Source organism: Aedes albopictus, chromosome 2 (genome assembly GCF_035046485.1).
Source record: "Aedes albopictus strain Foshan chromosome 2, AalbF5, whole genome shotgun sequence".
In the NCBI taxonomy this organism is placed as follows: Eukaryota; Metazoa; Arthropoda; class Insecta; order Diptera; family Culicidae; genus Aedes; species Aedes albopictus.
Genome location: NC_085137.1, coordinates 64,988,626 through 65,010,202, shown reverse-complemented (window position 1 = coordinate 65,010,202; position 21,577 = coordinate 64,988,626). Strand labels below are relative to the sequence as shown.

General features: G+C 36.2%; 1 protein-coding gene and 1 long non-coding RNA gene across 2 annotated transcripts in view; one reads left to right on the top strand and one right to left on the bottom strand.

Annotated features, from left to right (window-relative positions):
- The window catches only part of LOC134287614 (uncharacterized), a 144,865-nt gene extending 129,766 nt beyond the window's left edge, over window positions 1–15,099 (top strand). The window contains exon 2 of the long non-coding RNA XR_009997408.1: window positions 11,556–15,099. This is a non-coding gene — a long non-coding RNA (uncharacterized LOC134287614). The remainder of the gene's footprint in view (window positions 1–11,555) is intronic.
- The window catches only part of LOC109419307 (neural-cadherin), a 363,889-nt gene that overhangs the window by 71,142 nt on the left and 271,170 nt on the right, over window positions 1–21,577 (bottom strand).

The window sequence follows — 21,577 nt, the reverse complement described above, 5'->3', positions numbered from 1 at the left end:
ATTGAAAAAATCCTTGGAAAATTTCTCATGGTAATCCTGAAATTATACATATTAAACAACACTTCTTGAAAAGTTGTTACGAAAAACCCGTTGTAATTTTAAACAGAATGCTTCTTATTATTCTTGAACAATTACCGTGACTCTATGTGAGTTCTGAAAGAGGGATTTTGGTTCATTTCAAAAAAAAAACTGTATAACTATATAACAGGAAATATATTTCAAATTTCCTGTAATATTGCTCATAATAGCTATGTAAAATTTGTTATTTTTTATGAAATTAGGCCAACATCATCTTTTAGACCTTTTTTTTTGAAATTCTGAATTAGTATATTGATCTGGTGGTTCTTACAATTTTGAAATTGATGGGCATGATTTTGGTTTAATGGCTTTGTAAGTTTGGTTTGTAAGTTTCGTGGATTTTTATCATAACGTCAATCTTTTTTCACTGAATATTTTGAATTCTTGAACACGTAATAAGTTTTCTCAAATAATCATCGATTACTACTTTCTAAAGAAATTCTGGAACGTTTTTGGCAGCAAACATACAAAAATGAGAAAAAAATGTTCACTACAGTAAAAAAAATATTTTTTTTTGTTTGAAAATTTCCAAAACACTGAAACTGGCTGCACAGTCTTTAATTTCTTAAAATACGTTCTATTACATGCCTAACGGTTCGACACAGGGTTACAGTTTTCTTCATGGGAACTAGAATTTAACAAAAGTACAAAATTTATAAAAAAGCTTAAATGAAGCATTCGTGCCTCCAGTAGCATTCCACAAAAAAAGTTCCGCTTGCTATCCAAGAATTCAGGCAAATATCTCTACGGTTATCACATACACAAAAGCTACAGAAACCCCACAATGGTTTTCACTTGCGAAAGATCGTGGCAACCAACAATGCTATCATTTTCTTAACAAGCGACTATTTTTTTATATTTGAATTTTTATTCAAAGTATTTTGATTTACATCTGAATAAATTCTCACTTTGAAAGAAAAAAAGTTTTGGGAAAATAACTTTTTAAACTACTGCATAAACTACTTTCTTACGTTTAAGCCAAGTACACGTAATGGAAATGTATGAATATCTTTATTATCGAGACTATCAGCCAGTAACCAATTCATCTCCGATTTTTTTTTGTAAGTGTTTGACACGATCAATTTGAAAACACCATCGAATGCTTCATTGGACTTTTTAAGAAACATGTTTGCCTTTCCGTACGAGCATAACCAAATTTTTTATGAGTTTCTCTAGAAATTACTGAAAAGATTCTTCTAGAAACTAGTCCACGGGTTTCTCCAAATATTCCTTCTGAGAATTCTTCAAAAAATAAAAGTCTATCGGATATTTTTTTCATGATTTCATTTAGAGATTTGAGTAGAATTTTTTTTGATAGTTCTCTGCAGGAGTTTCGCAGATTGCCTCTACGATTCTTGCAGGAATTTTTCTAAGGCTTTTATAAAAAAATCCATTTTTTTCCAGGAATTCATTTAGAAATTTTTGTTGGAAATCCTTCAGAGGTTCCTACAGGTATTCCCTATTATATTACTCCAGAGATACCGTCAGCGGAGTTTCCTCCAGGATTTTTTTCCATGGCTCCAAGAAGTTCTCGAACGATTGCTTCACAAATTTCTTAAAGGCATTATTCAGACATTTCTTCAGGAATTCTATCAAAAATTTTTCTAATGATGCTTCAAGAATATCTTCTGAGATTCTCCCAGAAATTATTCGACAATGTGTTCTTTGGCATTTCTCCAGAAATGTTTCAAAATATTCTTATATGAATGCTTGCTGAAGGTTCTTTGATTCTTCCAGGTATTCATTTTGAGATTGCTTCAAAACCTACAACTCTTCTGAAATAACTTTACAAACTGCTTCAGAAATTTTTGCCTACTAATCCGTTTAGGAAATGTACAAGAAATTTATATAAGAGATTCTCCGGAAGTATCCCTTGGAGTTCTTCGGAGAAAACCTCCTGGTGAAGCATTACCAAGATTCATTTAGAAATTCATTCAAATATTTCTTTCAAGATTTTTCCCACTACTTATATGTTAAAATTTTGCAGGAATTCCCGCTGAATGTTTTATGGGACTCCTTCAGAAATTGGTTTTGGGTTTCCTTCAGAATTTTATCCAGAGTGCACTTTAGAAATCTTTTCAGGAATTTTTAAATAATTCTCTTGAAATTTCTTCGAAAATTCTACTAACAATTTTCCCTCGAGCCAATTGCCACAGTTTCTACAGTAGTTTCTTCTCCAATCCTTCCAGGAATTCCATCAAAGGTATCTTAAAGATTTTTCTCCCTCTGGAAATCTAGTTTTTTTTTTATTAGGAATCTACAGATGATTCTCCAGGAGCTAGATTAGTTAGGCATTCTTTCACAAAACAAAAATCTGCAGGAATTTCTTTAGAAACTCCTTCAGGGATTTCTTCAAGAATTCTCCCAGTAATTTTTCGTGCAACTTCTAAAAAAAAAGTCAACAAGAACCACTGAAGAACTCTCTGAAGCTATGCCACGAGATATTTCTGAGAAAACCACAGAAGCCATTTAAAAATGAATCCTAGCAGTAATTTCTGCATGCATTCCAGGGGTTGTAAGTTGAGACGTACCACCACAGAGTAAGAACACTGCCTCTTTATCGTGCAAATAAACCTGAAACGTAGTAGAAATAATACGTCTTCGTCTTGCATCCGTTGCAGAAAGAACACAACGTGGCGCGTAATAAATCGTCGGATTGAACATTGTGAAAGAATCCCTGGATGAAATTCTTAAGCAATTTGTGAAGGTAAACACATATCAAAACTTCTGCAAAGATTCCTAAATAAGTACTTTTAGAAATTTCTGAAGGAGTTACTGTAGAAGTTTCTAGAAAATATTTTTGAATACATTTCTGGATATATCTCTCAAAGAATGCATTCAGGAAATCCTGGAGAAAGTTGTGGGATCATACTTGGAGGCATACACGAAGGAATTCATGAAGGAATATCTGTGGTAATTTCTGCAGGTATCGCTGTAATTACTGCAAGTAAAAATGCAACAATTTCTGCAGGAATATTTGAAGAAATTTCTAGAGTCAATCCTGTTTCCTGAAGAAAGCTCTGAAAGATTTTTTAAAAAAATATTGGAAAAATATCTGAAATATTCTCTAATTTAGAGTCTTAGGAGGACTCTTCGGAAAACTTTCTGAGGGAATTTGAGAATGCTCATAAGAAATCCAGGAGCCTATTATTTTTTTAAAGAATCCCTGGAAGAATTTTTGATAGAGTTCATGAAAGTTTTTATTGCGGATTTACTTGATTAATTTCTTTGACAATCCATGGAGTGATTTTTAAACAAATCCGTTAAAAGCTGTTTTCATCAGGACTTACAGGACTTCATCAAGATTTTTCTTTAATTTCTTAATAAATTATTTCGCGAACTCCACAAACAGTTTCCCAAGGAATTTTCTGGACTTCTCTAGAAATTTTTCCCGGGATTCTTTCTGGGATTTCATTGGATAACTTTAGATATTCTTCCAAGAATTCCTCGTCAGGAGATTTCTTTAGGAATGATGCATGATGTATGTATGCATGATAATTTTTTTTATTCCTTTAGAAATATCTCCCGAGTTTTGTTTTGTACCTTAAGGAAATCCCAGAATATTACTTTTAATTGAAGGAGATTTTGAAGAATTCCTTGGAATACGTCACAAAATCACAGAGATTTTTTTTTGCACGTATAAGAGCGTATAGCACGTATAGGGCCCATATAGCCGAGGCGGTAAACGCACGGGTATTCAGCATGACCATGCTGAGGGTGACGGATTCGATTCCCGGTCGGTCCAGGATCTTTTCGTAAAGGAAATTTCCTTGACTTCCTTGGGCATAGAGTATCTTCGTGCCTGCCACACGATATACGCATGCAAAATGGTCATTGGCAGAGGAAGCTCTCAGTTAATAACTGTGGAAGTGCTCATAGAACACTAAGCTGAGAAGCAGGCTTTATTCCAATGAGGACGTTACGCCAAGAAGAGAGAGAGAGAGAAGAGCGCAAAAATTGGAAAACTTATAAAAGTATTTGTTTTGTATTTGAGAGAACGCTAAAAAATCGTAATACATAAGTGACCCGATTTAGTCAGCCCCTTTTCGGAAAACATTTTTTACTCTCCTTAAAAACCTGAATAGTTTTTCAGCTGTAGTTTGATGATAATCACTAAAGAATTGGTTAAAGTTTGTCCGAAAGATAATGAGAGCAAACAGTTGGTCGCAAAATGGGGCTGACAAAATCGGGTCCTTACTGTATTTCTTATATTTAGAAGAAGAAATTGAAAATATTTAAGAGATGTTTTACATGTCTGTAGGTAAGAAAAATATTAACATGAATGATCACTCTATGTTAAGAAAGATTCTAAAAGCCATATGGGTAGATTAATATGAGATGAAATAAAAAAAAATCCGTTGTGAAGAAGAATAATTTACTTATAAAATGAGAAAACAAAACAATTTTTGAAATGGAATAGTTAAATTTTATTATACACCCGATTCCATTTTTTGCACTGGTGTGATTTTTGCTATAGCTTAGTCAATTTTAAACCGATTCTCATGTAATTTTGTACACAGGTAAGAACGATTAGTACTATCCGTGTACAAACAAATCAGGCCAATTGGTTCAAAATTGACTGAGTTATAGCAAAGCATCGACCCGTGCAAAAAAAAAAAGAATCGGGAAATAATTAAAAGTAAATCGATCTTCACAAAGCATAGACTCCATCAATTGGAACCTTGTATAAAATGCAGCCACTGTGAAAAATGTCAATTTACCAAACCACTGAAATTCACTGAAGATAAAGTTCATTGAATGAAAGTAAAACAAAATAACGCGGATCCAACTTCCAGAACACTCAAATAAAGACACCAAGCTCCGCAGGAAGATGACCTCGCTGACTCCGTCCGTCGTCCGAAGTGCAAACTGCAAACCAGCAGCGCCGAAGATAAAAACCAAACTCGGCTCAGCTCCTCAACTCCAACAGACCGGAAATAAGTTCTCGGTGCGCCCCCGGTTTTTCTCGCTCTCTAATAAAGTGAGACTTTGATCATGTCGCGTCGTGGCTGGCGTGTCTCTATAGTCATTCAAAAAGGATATCCTCGGGTGCACCGAAAAAAAAGCAGTCGCCATCCACGTCGGACCCCTCGCCCGTTCAAAAAACAGTTTTTCGGACTCATCAAAAAAGTTTTAGAGTCTGTCGCACACATTGCGAAACGCCGCGGGCTGAGTGGGGAACTAAAGAGGAACGAGCGTCCAGGATGCGCGCCGGGTGCCGGTCGTTGGTGCGAAGTCGAGTTTGGGTTTCACTCTCCGGCTGTTACGCTATTTACGTTTAAATATTTTGTCGAGTTTCACGCTGTTAGAATGTTAGTAAACTGAAGAAATAAACAGAAAAAAAATATTTGAATAACAAAAACTACGGAAAAAAGGACGAACGTCGCGATACTGGGAAGGTCGAGGACACCACAACACAAGCCAAGGCGGGTAGGAGGATCGTATTTAGCACACGGTTGGAGACCCCAGGAAAGGAAGGATGCGGAAAACCACGCGCACGGGAGGAAACCTCTTGCCACCGCAAGGACCATCACCACCACCATCACCACCGTCGTGAATATGGTTAATTCGGACCGAGGACGGGACGGACGAGTTCTGGAGTTTTTCCAGAAGGTGGAATAAAAACTGACCCTCATAAATAATAAACGTGGCAAAAAGGCAAGCGGATAAATATTCCACAAACCAACATGTGTTTGTGTGTGGCTTCATAGGTTTAAACTTTACGACGGCCGCAACGGGAAAGTGTGTGCCTACAGCCTCCTGTCTGCTGCCTGCTGCTGGCTGTGTGGATGAAAATGAGGTTTCCTGTTGGGCGTTTTTCGCACATATGAGGCTACTTTTTTCATCTGTGGACAGCTGTGCGGTTTGGGGCTGCTGACAAATTAGCATGTTTTTTTTTTCTCGTTCGTTGCTCCGTCGTATATTATTCATATGAAAATTACTTCGAGGAATATGTTAGACGCACGGGGAGCTTTACCAATTAATATTCGCAGCTACGTAATTAGTTTGAATATGAATGATGAATGAGTTTAAATTGTTACAGTAATATATAACTTTCATTTAATGGCCACTGATCTGTCAAAATAGTGGCATACCAAGATATCTGTGAAAACCCATTTCAGAGTATTCTCATAGAATTCATGCTGATTGATAATATCTTATGCGCTAAGACGGAGATGAAGATAGAGGAGCAAAAGGACATATTTAAAAGCGGCAATTGAGTGAGCGAAAACAAGAGGAGCCAAATATGTACCTATCTGGTTCATGAGAAGAAAGTGAAACACTCACATAGGCTGATAGAAAAGAATGCATTACTGAGACTAATATTAATGTCACGATGCCCATGAACGACGCGTGGTTGTAAACAGACCCGTAAATAACAAGAAAAATTACCACGTGGTTTATGGGCAAGGTTGTGTCACGGTTGAACGATTTGGAGATATATCTGGAAATATACTGCACATCTCCAACTTTCGTCCCGAGTCTCCTTGCGATTTTAATGTGTGCATGGAGTGCATGTGCATGTTTGATTTAGTTTAGCTATTATTGTTCAAATATGCCAAAGTCATTACAGACGTCCTGAAATGTTACGCTTTGCCCAGAAGAATTTATTGGTTTTGTTTAAGAGTTTTTATAACTAAAAAAGAATCATAAAATTCAAAAATCTATCATAAATCATTTCTTACATTATATAAAAAAAATTAGAAATGTTCCAAGTCGTAATCGGGCTGCGTTTTTTTAATTCCAAGTTTTGTGCGACATACGTATGGAATGATCATGCGTCTCCATCACTTTAAAATGTTGTTTATTCTATTTATTTTTTTATGTATACTAACAGCCTTGGGCTACTGGGTGAACTTCAGTTAGTAAAAAAATACAAGCGAATTCACCTGCTGCAGAGTGATAATCCTCCAAGAATTGCTTTAGGCATTCCTCCATAAATTTCTTCTAATTTTATTACGAAAGTTTCTTCTCAGATTGCTCCTACAGTTCTTTCTAGCATTCATTCAGGAGCTCTTTCTGAAATTCTTCCAAGAATGCCTTCAAAGATTGATCTAAGAGTTCTATCTAAGATTTCCCCAGAGGTTCCTTCGAGGCAGGCTCGTGCACAGAAGTGGCACCAAGGGAGGGTTTTCCCCGATTTCGGCAAAAAGCGTTCAACCTCCGAAGCAACAACTCCACCCCCCCCCCTCCCATTCTACTTGTGCACGGGCTTGCATCGAGGGACTCTAAGGAGTTCCTGCTGAAATTACTCCATCAGTTTCTTCCTCCAGAAATATCATCTGGGAATCCACAAGAAGTTTCTCCTTGGATTCGTCAAAAAAAAAATCCTTATGATTTCTTACAGCAGTGCCTTCTGGTAAAACTTCAACAGTTCCTTCTGTGATTTTTCAGGGAGCTCTTTCTGAGATTTCTAAAGAAGTTTCTGAGAGACTGTCTTGGATTTCTCCAAAGGCTCGTTCGAGAAGTTCGTTTACAAATACCTCCTGAAGTTCCTTTTGGGATTCCAATTTTCCAAGATTGACCAGCAGTTGCTTCTGGGGTTTATCCAAGTGCTCCTTCAAAGTTTCATCCTTCTGGGAATTTCAATCGTGATTTCTTATGAAATTCACTCCTTCCTTTTTGGATTTCTTCAAAAATCTTCTGGGATTTTACAAGGAGTTTTTTTTTTTCTGAGATTCCTCCTTTGACAATTCCGAGGTTTCTCCTGGAATTCCTTCCGAGATTCTTCCACGAGTTTTTCCTGGATTCCTTACAGAGTTCCTCCTGTAATTCTCAAGGAGATGCTTTTGGGATATCTCAAGATGTTCTTTCTGGGATTGATCCAGGAGATCATTTCTGGATTTCACCAAGATTTTTTTTTCTGCGATTTTTTATTAGCTCTTATCAGGATTACTGCAGGAACTCCTTCTTGAATTCCTTAATGAATTTTTCCTATACTTTCTTCTCTAAATTGTTGAGGTTTTTCTCCAGAGATTACAACAAAAGTTCCTTGTGGAATCCTTTCAGGAATTTCTCCTGTTTGTATTCCAGGTTTCCTCCATAAGTTCTATCCAAGATTGCTCAAGAAGTTTCATCCAGGCGTTCTTTCAGATATTCCAAGAATTCGTCCAAGAAAAACTTCTTAGGGGATTCTTCCTAGTACTTATTCTAGAATTCCTTTAGGACGGAGCGGACCTGGTGTGATGGTGAGAACACTTGACTATCACTCTGAGGACCTGGGATCGAATCCCACTCCCGACAAACTCACAAAAATGTGGGTTCTTCCTTCGGAAGGGAAGTAAAGCGTGGGTCCCGAGATGAACTAGCCTAGGGTTAAAAATCTCGTTAATACAGATATAAAAAAAATCCTTTAGGAACCCCTCCGGGATTACTTAGGGATCCCGTCCCGGCGTTCCTCCTTCATTCCCCAAAAATATTTTATGGAATATCTCCAGCCGTTTTATATCAATTTCCCCGAATGTTCGTTCTGGGCTTCCTTTAAAAGCTCTTTCTGAGATTAGATTTCTCCAGTATCTCCTTCTAGGAATCGCGGTAAAGAACTTTTGAAGACATTTCAAAAGGAATCCCAGGAACCTATATAAAAATCTCAGATGTAACTCCTGCAGGTATCACAAAAACAGTTCCTGGAAGATTTCTAGTACTCCTGCATGCATGTCAGATGGAACCTCTTTAGAAAAATTCAGAAAACAAACTCCTGGAAGAATCACAGTGGAAACTTCTGAAGGAATCCTGGATAGACCCCTTGGAAAATATGCATCACTCATATAAAATCACGTTGGAGTTTTCCAGAGAATTTCCCCGGTAGTCAAGAAACTCCTTAAACACTCTAGAAGGTTCTTAAAGAAATCACAGAAGTAAGGAGTGGATTCTGGAAGGAACTTTTGGAGAAATCACGGTTAAAATTCCTAGAAAGAGGATTCTTTGAAAGAACTCTTGGATAAGTCTTAAAAGCAAGTTCTGGTCAATGTTGGAAACTCTTGGTGGTATCCCAGAAGGAACCCAAGGAGGTGATCGTTAAAGAACTCTTGAGAGAATACTCGAATCGGAAGATCTTCTGGAAAAATCCAAGGAAATTCTTGAGGAATCTCAAAACAGAACTTCTTGAAAAATCACAGAAGAAACTTTTGATGCATTACCAGGCTATATAGGTATAAAAATAAAAATAAATAAAAATAAACGGCATTTTTAAAATGATGGAAACGCTAGGTCATTTCATAGGTACATGAGCACAAAACTTGAATTTAAAAAAAAAATGCAGCTCAAAAACATCTTGAAGAATATTTTTAATTGTTTGATATGTTATGTGAAAATAGTTAAACTTTCGTTAAAAATATGAAAAAGTATAGTCGTTGTGGTCCAACGATTAAGTTTTCTTCTTAAATTAAAAAAAATCCAATGACTGCTTCTGAAATGCCTCAAGAATTCGCTTGGGAATTCCTCCTGAAAGTTCTTTCAGAATATCTTCGAGCGATACTTTAAGAAAAACTTCCAGCGATTTCTTCGAAAAATTCTCCCGGGATTCTTTCAAGGATTCTCGGAGAGTTATTGAATAGTTTCAACAGGAAATAATGCACACAGCAAAAAATAAATGCAACCCGCCCGATGTAATTCATTCCGATGCACTAAATAATCGATGTAATCATGATTCCTATGTACGATTACATTGTTTTGATGTAAAATCTTTTGTTCTTATGTGTACATCGTCCTGTGTAATATTCATGCAACCGACGTATTGACCGGGTTGCAGCAGTTCAGATGTAATATTACACAACATTTTTTTCTGTGCAGTAATTTATTCACGAACTCCTTCTGAGACTCTTTCAAGAATTTCTTCCGTGGTTTAATTTGGGATTTCTTTGTTTTTGGTAGGTTACGACGTTTTGGTTCATTTGGGATCTTCTCAAGGATTCCACCTTCATGGTTTTCTTGTCCCTGAACCCTTAAGAAAAGTTCGAAACGTTGGGAATAATATAAATCTAAGACCATGTCCATGCAAAACCATAACCTAGCCCATATCAGTAGTTTTAGGAATATTTACAGATGTTGATCCATTTTTTCCTCTATTGATTCAGCCAAAAAATTGTCCAGGAATTATATGAAAGGATATCTTCAGGAATTCTTTTAAAATTATCTCTACAGTTTCTGTTAGGAATTTCCCCAGGAGTTTCTCTAGGAGGTCCTGATCCATGAATTTATTAAAAATACCTTTTAATCTTTTGGATTTCTTCAGATATTCTTCTAGGAATTCATTCAAGGGTTTTTTTCTAGAGAATTCTACAGCACTCGACTAGCAATTTTCCGTGAATTCCTTCAGGAATTTAGATTGAGATTGCTTCAGAAATCCGTTTAGGGATTCCTTGTGAAATATCTGCAGGGCTTCCTTCAGTATTTCAAGTATTTCAACAGAAATTTCATTTTTTCAAAGGATGCAAATTCTTAGTGGAATTCAAAGGAACAGTACCTAACGCGATTTTCTTTTTATTTAACTCTAACATGTTTTTTTTTTTTCAACCATTTCCATAGATTCCTCTGAAAATTTTCTTTTTAATTCAGTATTGGAGAAATATTTCTAAAATTGGTTTCCATACACGTTTAGATTAAAGATCAAGTTATTTCCTAATTGTTGTCTAAGTGGGAAATGTTTTCCAGTTTTACAGAAACAACATTCGAAAGGAATTTTGAAAAAAAAAAGTTTTTTAGAAAACTTTTTCACCAGGAAAAAAACAGAAGATACCTTAATTCTTTCTCTACAGGGGATGGCCAAAATGTTTGGGATAGGCAACTTTTTTTCTCCCACAAAAAAATTCAACATGCTGTAACTTTTCATAGAGTGCATCAAAAAATCTCAAATTTTGACTGTTTGTCAACCTATTATGTGTGCATCATTGGTACAAATTTGGGCTCGATTGATTAATTTTTCGCGAAGTTAGAACCGTTCGGGTAAAACACTATTTTTTAGACAACTTTTTTTTGAACTGTCATATCTCGGAAACCAGTGAACCGAATTGAATGATTTTTTTAACGTTTATCAACAATATATTGATACTTAATACGACGTTATAAAATGTTATATTTTCTCACGGCGAATTAAGTTATACCGGGTTGAAATTTTTACCCATATAGAGAAAAATAAGTAAAATTTACAATACCATACAAAAATTATTAAATGTGTTCTTCCTTCAATTTAAATAGGCTCTAATATATCTGATTAGAGATAATTTGAGAACAGAAGTGGAAAATCTTTGGATATCAACACTAAAATTTATTGACATTGATGTAAAAAAACTACATTTTTTCGAGAAAAATCCAAAAATTGTCAATCCATGATAACTTTTTTCAATGTTTAAAAAGAACCAATGTTTTAATAGTTTGTGAAGCATTTACATATTGTTAGTGTACGTTCAAAATTTCATACAATTCGGTTCACTAGTTTCCGAGATATGACAGCTCAATAATGAGTTGTCTAAAAAAAGGTGTTTTACCCGAACGGTTCTAACTTTGCGAAATATTAATCAATCGAGCCCAAATTTGTACCAATGATGCACATATAATAGGTTGACAAACAGTCAAAATTTGAGATTTTTTGATGCGCTCTATGAAAAGTTATAGCATGTTGAACTTTTTTGTGAGAGAAAAAAAGTTGCCTATCCCAAACATTTTGGCCATCCCCTGTATATGTATATGAAAGTCGATTTTGAAAACATTTCACCGTATTTTTAATGAAAAATTGAAAAAAAAAACAAAAATGAGGAATTGCATCCAGATTCGCCTTTTAAGAAACTTGGAGAACTTTTTCTTGAATTTTCAATTGAAAATTTTCAATTTCTGAATATGATTCCTTCAACTTACTTGAGTTATACATTTGTATTTATAATTCATAATTTAACTTTTCTTGAGATCTTCCAGTTTTTCAACCTTTTTATTTATATCGCCCCAAAAAATGCTTACTCGACAGATGTTCGTTCTATTCCGTGATCATTGGAACATCCCAATGATTGCCACTAAAATCCTCCTTGGAGCCACCATTGAAATTGCTCTGAATTCCCCACAGAGTGCTATCAAAGTTCTCCTCTAGCTCCTTTCTTGGACAGGCAGGGGAAATGTAATAAAATTGTAATTTTGTTATTTGCCCATTTCTTTGTCCTTAGTAAGAAATGTTTATCGACGACATCACTTTTTTTCACAACATGATTGTTAATGTAAGCGGACAAAAATTCACACCGGAAGTGGTAGAAGTTTAAAAATATCATGAAATTCGTGGAACTTCGCTAGATTCTTCATATGTTTTTCAAAAGAAATTCTACCGAAAACTCGAACTGCTTTTAGTAAAAGTTTTACAAATTTTGAAATTTTTATTTTATATGCCTTGGTACCACCTTCCATATTGACGTAGTTCACGTCAAGAGGATGCTATGACTCAATGCAATAATTAGTGGAACATCGTGTTACAGTACCAAGTTTTCTGCTGGACTTGAGTGTCTTCAACAAAATTATCGACCTCTTGGCAGCACAGTGTGAGGTATTTCGTACTGAGTACTGCACAACAGTTACCTGGCCGATCCCATTCAGGTCGTTGCTGAAGTGAGGCAAGAATGTGTATATACTATCAAAGCTTACTACCTCACCACACTACCTCAGCGTAGCAGAGGACGTAAATGATTCTTGCCTCATGCTGAGGAAATTTTAAGGATGACGTTCAGCAGCTCAAACCCAACAAACTAGCTGATAAGCATGGTATCGCAATTAAACTCATCAAGATGGGCCCAGACCAGTCTGTACCGGTTTCGAGTCAGCATCTAAAGAACCGAATAGCTACAGAGAGTGGAAAGAAATGCTAATCTGCCCAATTCACAAGATTAGCGATCATTGTGTTTGCCGCCTACGTCGCCTGTCACTTCACTTGGAAAGATAGAGTTTGGGGGAAGTTTTTGAGTTGGCTTCATCGACGGCCGAGATCTTTATAAATCAACAAATTCTTCAGAATTACCGTGAATACTATGTTCCAACGCATTACCTGTTCATCGACTTCGAAGCGGCATACGACAGTATCGACCGCACAGAGCTATGGCAAATCATGGAGGAGAAGGGCTTTCTTGGGAAGCTGACCAGACTGATCAAAGCAACGATGGACGGTGTGCAAAACTGCGTAGGGGTGAAAATCCGAGTAAGCTATCCAGTTCATTTGGATCTCTCCTTGCATTGTCTACTCTTCAACATCGGCCTGGAAGGTGTAATACAACGAGCCGGGCTCAACACAATCGGGATACGAATTTGACGGAATCCAGTCAATTAGTGTGCTTTGTTGACGATGGATATGATCGCCTGCGAAATTGCAACGGTACAGCTCTGTACACCTGAAACATGATGTAGTAAAGATATGACTGGTCATGAACGCGTCTGAAACAAAGTACTTGTTGGTGGACGAAGAAACTGTGGTCAAAAAAAATTTAACTCCGCAACCCAATATACTATGTAAAGAGAACGCTTATGAGACCGGTTGTTTCTATGAACACGTTATATGGACCACCCTTCAGGGTTTACTAGTGACTCGTACTAAGAACGATCTTCAACGTAGCATAGGAGAACACTTCTGCCTAGACTGTATATTCTCAATGGCCCGGTTTTGAATATATAGGAATAGCTGAGCAGCCAACAAAAGGCGGTCTAAACAATTGAGCACTGAAAGCAGAACTTACAGGGCTTGACCTCTCATCAAAAACGAATCAGAAATATAATCAGCCTCGTAATGGGGGTGCATATACGCACTGTCGCATTTAATTTCCGATCATTGGAAATGATTCCGGAAATGTCACACATTTCAAAGATGTATGTCACATTCAAGCGTCTACTAACAGAGTAGATTTCTGCGAATTAAAAATGTCCTTCCAAACCTTCTGTCCACACCGAAAGTAGCTTCAAGCACCCCATCGATGACCCCACCTTCCCTCAAGTCCCTCACACTTTATTACACCCCACTCCTGACAAACTGCCAGGGCAGTTTGCATGACTTTATGATTACGACCTTATCACCCACCCGGGAATTTTTGACGAGGGTTCGAGACGATGAAGAGTCACATTCAAGCGCTCGTCTTCTTTCAATCCGCCAAAGTCCCCCATTTACTGATCGTCGTCATCGTCGTCGTCAAATGGGAAAAATCTCTTCCAAGTGCGCGCTCCGAATGGTTTTCTCTTTCCATTTGGTCCGCTGGCGCTGGTTGGTTGAAAGCTATAGGTACCTAATACAAACAACTTCCTTCACAGCTTCCGCCGACACACATCGTGTCGTTCCTCAGCAGGGGGGCAAGCTACTCTCTGGCAACGCCAACCAACGACCATCGTAAAGCAAAAGGGCATCACCGGCACCGCACACTCGTCCCATCAGTCAGGCAGGCAGTCAGTCAGTCAGTCCGTCAGCCCTAAACGGTTGGAATTATGAAATGATATAAAGCTTTTTCCGGTACGACTGCTACTGGTGACTGCGAAGCGGATGGTCGAGGTCGAAGGATGGGTGGATTTATTTTTACGACCCATGTGTATACCGGTTATATGAGCTGCGAATGACGGGCGCTCATTCGCAGCTACGGAAGCTGACCTTTTTCCTCGAACGCTGGCTGGAATGCGAACGTTGCGTTGGTTGCTTCTCGGCGTAAGGGATGATCCTCGATGCCGTCGTCGTAGGAATGCAAAACGTGGAATTTCTATTGTTTTATTCCCGGAGGTTTTCTTCTTTGGTTGAAGGAATTGCGTGTTGGAATTGCTATCACTGTAGCTGACAAATTGTATTGTTTATTATAACAAATTAGGGGATTTTTTTATTATCGTACAAATTGGTACCAAGGTTCTCAGAGTTCAATGATTTTTTTCCACAGGTTGGGTTCATATATATACACTCCCGTTCAAAAGTTTGGGGTCACCCCCTCAAAAACATGTCATTTTTTAGGCCCATATCTCCGCCAATTTGCGTCCGATTTCAAAACCCTAGGTTTCATTCAAAAGATAATAAGTCAAAGAAACTTTAAACATGATTTAAAAGAAACTTTTTCAAAAATGTTTGTATGTAAACTTAACCCAAAGTTGCCAAATTTTCTAAAAAATGAATATAAACTTACGGCAGTGTCGCTGGAAGTTGGGTCGACCAAATTTTAAGATGAGAGCGGTAATATGACCCGTTTTCTATTAGCTCTCAACTGCTTTTTACAGAACTTAGCTAAAAAATCTTGAAAAAAAGCTGTTAAGTAAATTAATCCTTGATGTCATCGACCAAAAGTTTGGGGTCACCCCTCAAAATGCTGTATCGTCCAAAAGTTTGGGGTCACTATCATAAAACATGGAAAAGTGATTTGTTGATATCTTTGTCATCTTTCATTCAATTTTAATTCTTCTTGGCTTATTTGAAACAAAATGAATGATACTTACTGCATAGACATTGAACCACACATATTTGTTGAAATTTACATACTAAAACTTAACGTAAAGTTGCCTCATTTTTGAAGCGTGGTAAAATGTGCTAACTTTACATTTTTATATACAAAAATCGTTAAATACGTTAAGTTGAAGACATCAAACGTAAATTTAGTTAATTATCTTTGAAATGAGCCAAAAATAATAAAAATTGAACTATAGATGACGAAGATATCATCATTTACGAAAGTGACCCCAAACTTTTGGCCGATGACATCAAGAATTAATTTACTTAATAACTTAGTTCTGTAAAAAGCAGTTGAAAGCTAATAGAAAATGGGTCATATTACCGCTCTCTTCTTAAAATTTGACCGACCCAACTTCCAGCGACACTGCCGTACGTTTATATTCATTTTTTAGAAAATTTGGGAACTTTGGGTTAAGTTTAAATACATTTTTTTTTTTGAAAAAGCTTTTTTTAAATCATGTTCAAAGTTTCTTTGACTTATTATCTCTCGAATGAAACCTAGGGTTTTGAAATCGGACGCAAATTGGCGGAGATATGGGCCTAAAAAATTTACATGTTTTTGAGGGGGTGACCCCAAACTTTTGAACGGGAGTGTATACAGGGGATACTCAAAATAACTGGGACAGGTAAAATTTTCACTTTTCAAAAAATGTTTAAATCGCTGTAACTTTTCGAAAAGGGCATCAAATATTCTCAAATTTTTACTGTAAGTTGATCAACTAGTTGTGTATCGGTGGTCAAAATTTGGAAAAGATCGGGCTATTCTACACAAAGTTACAAAGGTTCTAGAAAAGGGTATAATTATTCGATAGCCAGTTTTGAGCTGCTATATCTCCGGATTCAATGATCCGAATGCAATGAAATTTTGTTCATTTATGACTTATATAATGAGCTATTAAAATCATTTGACTTAACTTAAAATTCTTCACATGAAAGAAAATTATTTCGATTAGATTATTTTTCTAATATAACACCAATTTATCCAAAACATCATCATCGTTTCAAAATTCGAGATAGTAATTATAGTTAATTTAAATTCCCTCTAATTGAATTGAATACATTTATGTTTCAAAGAAAAACAACCAAAGAGCCTTCATTAAATTGAAAAAGTAATGGGATGCATATGAAAAATAGATAAATTTACTGAAAAAACATGGAATAAATGAAATCGCCTTAACTTTTTTTCTTATTAATAATTTCAAACTAAGTCAACTTTTTTTCAAAGTTCATTATATGAGTCATAAATGATCAAAATTTCATTGCATTCGGTTCATTGAATCCGGAGATACAACAGCTCAAAGTTGGCTATCGAATAATTATACCCTTTTCTAGAATCTTTATAACTTCGTGTAGAATGGCCCGATCTCTTCCAAATTTGAACCACTGATACCCAACTAGTTGATTAAATACAGTAAAAATTTCAGAATATTTGATGCCCTTTTCGAAAAGTTACAGCGAGTTGAACATTTTTTGAAAAGTGAAAATTTTACCTGTCCCAGTTATTTTGAGTATATATGAACAAAAACAAAATTGAAAAAAATAGGGTCGCCCAATTTTCAGGAAAACTCAGGTGCAAAACCAACATTTTCCACAGACACAACCTACTTTGAAAAATCTTAACTCAAGAACAAACCATTGTAGACATAATATTTTTTTTTGTGTAATCATAAGCAAATTTTCTCAGTAATTGAAAAAAAATACAAAATGAAAATTGTTTTCTACAAAATTTTCCACTGTTGAGCAAAATCGATTGGAAAAGTCGGAAAAACTATTTTCGTCCTCCGGAAAAAATCTTAAAAACATATTTTGTGAGGGAATTGCATAAGCTATATTCTGTGAAATTTTCAGAATGTGGGTTTTCTCCGTTCCTGAGTTATGACCAATTTTGTGTAAATTTTCTAGATGTGCTATATGAGCCATTTTTTGAAAAATCATAACTTAAGAACGACGCATCGAAGACACAATGTTTCTTTTTGTGAAATCGTGAGCAAATTTTCTCAGCAATCCAAAAAAAAATACAAAATAAAAATTGTTTTCCACAAAATTTTCCACCGTTAAGGAAAATCGATTAGAAGTCGGAAAAACTATTTTTGAAGTCCGTAAAAATTCTAAAGAAAATATTTTGGAAGAAAATTACATAAGTTATATTCTGTAAAATTTTCAAAGTGTGGTTTTTCTCCGTTCCTGAGTTATGACCAATTTTGTACAAATTAATAATCAAGACGATCGAAAATCAACCAATATCTGGACCATTTCCACAATTACAAATTCTTCTAAAAATTACTCGTAGACTTCATCCAGGAATTCCTCCAAGACATCTGCCTAGAATTCCACCCTAAAGGAACACCTCCAAAAAATTTCACCAGGGGTCCCTCTAAGGTTTCTGCCAATACTCCCTTCAGGAATTTTGTCAGAAATATCTACAAGAATTTTTCCAAGAAATTCCATCAAGAAATCATAAAAAAAAACTTCCCGAAATTCCATCATGAATACCTAGATTATTCAGGAAACCTCCAGAAATTCCTCAAGAAAATACTCCCAGAACAACCCCAGGGAATAGTCCAGGAACTGCTCCAAGACTTCTTCCCAGAATTTCTCCAAGAATTCTGTTATAAATTCCTCCAAGAATCCCATCAGGGATTTCTCCTAGAATTTCTCCAAAAACTCCTCCAGCATTTTTTTAAAGAATTTCTCCAGCTATTCTTCCAAAACTTGTGCTAAGAATTCCTCCAAGAATCCGATCAGGAATTCCTCCAGAGTATACTCCACGATATATTCCAGAAATTCGTCCAGCAAGCATTCCAGTAATTCATTCAGGAATTCCTTCAGGATTTTTTCCAGGATTTACTCTTCCAATTCTTCATGAAATAACTATAAAAATTCTTCTAGGAATTGTTCCGGAAAATACTCCAGGAATTTCTATTGAAGATATTTCAGGAATTCCTCCAGGATATACTCCAAAAATATCTTCAGGAATTGCAGCAGGATTTTCCCCAAGAACTATTCCAAGAAGTACCCCAGGAATTACTCCAGAAAATAAAAATTAAAAGAATAACTTCAAAAATTCCTCCAGGAATACCTCAATGAAATCCTTCAGGAATACCCCAAGGAAATATTTAGGAATTCCCCTTAGAATTTTTCCAAGATATTGTTTTGAAATTCCTTCACAAATAACTACATGAATTCTTCCAGAAAGTACTCCAGGAATTCCTTCAGGATTTTCTCCAGAAATTTCTTCAAGAAATTCTTGAAGAAATTCCTGGGAGAATTCTTGAAGGAATTCTTGGAGGAACTCTTGAATGAATTTTTCAAGGAATTCCTGGAGAAATGCCTAGAGAGATTCTTGATGGAATTCTTGAAAGAAGTCTCGAAGTAATTCATGGGATGAAATTCTGGAAGGAATTCTAGACTGTTGGAGAAATTCTTGGAAAAAATCCTGGAGAAATTTTCGGAGAACTTCCTGATGGGATTCTTAGAGGATTTCTTAACAGAACTCTTGGGAGAATTCTGGGACGAAGTCTCGGAGCAGTTGCTGGAGGAATTCTCGGAGGAATCCCTGGAGTTGTCCCAGAAGTATTTTCTTGAGGAATTTCTGGAGGTTTCCTGAAAAATCTTGGAGTTATTCATGAAGGATTTTTTAGAATACTTTTTGGATGAATTCTTCAACCCTTGAGCAGTCACGTCTTTGACTACCTACAGCGACACTGCGCTCACCCTGTGTACCACATGCGTGCATTTTTCATAGTGCGTGTACTCAGTACACGACGCGACTGCTCCCGGGTTAAGAAATTTATTGAAAAAATCCTTGGAGATATTTGTAGAGAAATTTCTGAAGGAATTTTTGGCAGAAGTCATTGAGAGGCCGGATAAATTATTGGGGAAGGGCCTGTAAGATGTTTTGGAGGAATTCCAGGAGGAATTTATGGAAGAATTCCAGACAAATGTCTTGGAGGAATTCCTGGATGAATTCTTGGAGAAATTTCTTGATGAACTTTTGAAGAAGAATTAATTAAGAAATTCATGAAAGAGTTCCTGGAGGAGTTCCTGAAATAGTTGCTGTTATTTAACAATTATCGGAGGAATTTGTGAGGAAATCCCTGAAGGAATTTTCGGACGAATTCTTAGAGTCATCCTAGAAGTATTTTCTTGCGGAATTATTTAAGATTTCCTGAAGGATCCTGGAGGTATTTATGAAGAAAGTTTTGGAGGAATGCTTGGAAAAATTTCCTAAAAAATCCCTGGAGGAATTCTGCAAGAATTGATCAGGGTATTTCTGAAGAAGTTCCTGAAATAATTTCTGTTGGAATTCCTTGAAAAATTTCTTCACGAATTCCTGAAGGAAATTCTGAAAAAAATGCCTGGAAGTAAACTAGAATGAATCTCTGGAGTAAATTTTGGAAAAATTTCTGGACGATTTCCTGCGGGTTTCTGAAGAAATTTTTGGAGAAATTTCTGGAAAAACTCCTGGAGGAATCCCTATAGAAATGCTTGGAGAATTTCTTGGAAGAAGTCTATGAGGAATTTCTGGAGAAATTCTTGGAGGAATATCTAGAGGGATTATTTGAGGAATTCTTGGAGAAATTCCTGGAGGTATTATTGTAAGAATTTCTGGTACAATTCTTGGAGAACTCTTAGAAAAATCTAAGAGAAATTTCTTGAAAAAAATCCTGGAAAACATCCAGCAATTATTGGCAGAAATTCTTTGAATATACCTGGAAAGATTCTTTGAGGAATTCTTGGCGAAAGTCTTGGAGGACTTCTTTAAGGATTTTTATGAGGAACTACACCGATAAAGTAAAGAGATACAAGAGTAGAACTTGTGGAGCTTAAAGATCCTAATTAAAGATTCCTAATTAGGTGACCCATTGAATGTGGCTTAGTTATCAGAATTGTACTCCGAGGCTCTAAGAGTAGCGTAGATTATATTCCGCGAGCATTCGCTATAATAAAAAATATCCTAAGATTTACAGATATTGCGATCCATACTTTAAAAAACATTGGGTCCATTTGTATGCCACACCCAAATAGCAACACATAGATATACTTTTAATATTATGAGGTGCAACAGACACAATCGAGAAAGAATTATGCCGATAGAGTGAACAGAAACAAAAGTAGAGCCTGTAGACCTTGAAGGTCCTGATTCCAAAATAGTTTGGAAAGCTTGAAATATCCAATGAATATACCAACAGTATTATAGTTGTGCACTGAGGCTCCATCAGCAGTATAGACTACATTCCACGAATATTTTTTTTACATTTTAAGCATGATATAGTATGTAGATATCGTAACCCAAACTTCAAAGTGTTTTGGAGGCCATTTGTATTTCAAGGAATGTCCAACTACTACAATATCGAGTTGCTCGTAGCATTGCGAGGTCTAGTGGAGATCAACATGACTAAATTTCTTGAACAGAGTGAACACCAATGATTGTAGGTGTTGCAGATCTTAAGAAAATGAATTACAGAGTAATTTGGATGACCTAGATCACTCAATTCATGTATTATGAATTTTCTTGGAGTGCTTTGAGGCTTTTTGGTACCGTAGTCTATGTTTTGTGATGATTCATCGGGTATAAAATTTGGTAAAGGATGTTGGATTTGTGACACAAACTTCGGAGTACTTTGGAGGTCTTAGAATAGCTCTGGGATCAAAACTTTATCATTACATGTCAAGGATCAGTGAAAACTATTGATGATTAGCAAAACGATGAAATTTGAGCAAAAACATGTAGAATTCATAAAAAATACAAAAAAGCCACATATTTTCGTCTACCAGCAAAAGGGGGAGGGTGCAAAGGGGAGGTATCATGCATTACTTAGCACAACTATTCCCCTTGACTATAAAAAAATCCAATGTAAAACAAAGAAAATATTGCATTTCTGCCAAAAGTAGATCATCCCGAGTGCTTACGGGTTAAAAGTAAATATATACACTCCCGATCAAAAGTTTGGGGTCACCCCCTCAAAAACGTGTCATTTTTTTAGACCCATATCTCCGCCAATTTGCGTTAGATTTCAAAACTCTAGGTCTCATTCAAAAGATAATAAGTCAAAGAAACTTTGA